Below are 798 nucleotides of genomic sequence, written 5' to 3'. Positions count from 1 at the left end.
GCTGCTGCTTTTCTCTCCTTTCTCTGGAAATATAAAATAAATCTAATTTACACAGTTTAGAGAAACAAAAAAGAAACATCGCCTAGGGGGCCCCCATCAACGAACAGGGGGGGCCCCCCTACCTCACCGCAGCTGGTGGTTATACAGGGGGCCCCTGAAGCACATATACATACACACGATAGAAAAAAAAATAATTTAATATTAGTGCGAGTTATTGAATTTAAATTTATTAATATTTCTCAGCGTTAAGGTTTTTATTCACTCAAACAGACAAACGCCTGGTGAGCCGACTGTACACACAACCCAGGGCCCTCCCCGTGTTGTGTGTGTTTATTTCATTTATAAAGTGAATATATATCTTTTTATATGTCTCTAATAACAATTTTTTTTCTTCTTTTTTATCTAAAAACAACAGACAAAGGACGCATCCATCGTGTTTCTGCTTATTTCATCGCTGCAGGGGCTTGAGCTGTGTTTTAGTGCTTCGGCGGCTCTCTCTCTCTTATATTCTTTTTGCCTGTGTTCTCTATTAAGCTGTGTACAGCTCCATTGCAAGTAGTGTTTCGGTGTTTAGTATTTCTTTTTCTCCTTGCATGCAGCTCTGGAGCTGGAACAGAAAGAAGTGTAACGACAGTATACAGTGTAGCTGCATACAGAGAAAAGGGAAATTTCAGATGCTTGCATATAGGGATAGTAAGCAACTAGAATAAAAAAAAGAAACTGGGGGCGAGGACGACTGCTGCTTATGAGAGATCCTTCAGGCCTTCAATCTTACCCTTGCTGTAGAACCAACGAGAC

General features: G+C 40.5%; 1 protein-coding gene across 1 annotated transcript in view; it reads right to left on the bottom strand.

Moving 5' to 3' along the window:
- Positions 1-798, bottom strand: part of EMH_0054720 (uncharacterized protein) — a gene marked incomplete at both ends in the record, with an annotated part of 4,381 nt that overhangs the window by 2,006 nt on the left and 1,577 nt on the right. The window lies entirely within an intron of this gene.

The sequence above is a fragment of the Eimeria mitis genome, genomic scaffold, assembly GCF_000499745.2.
Source record: "Eimeria mitis Houghton genomic scaffold, Emh_scaff2498, whole genome shotgun sequence".
NCBI lineage: Eukaryota > Apicomplexa > Conoidasida > Eucoccidiorida > Eimeriidae > Eimeria > Eimeria mitis.
The sequence above is the reverse complement of the archived record's forward strand: the minus strand, read 5'-3'. Positions and strand labels throughout refer to the sequence as shown.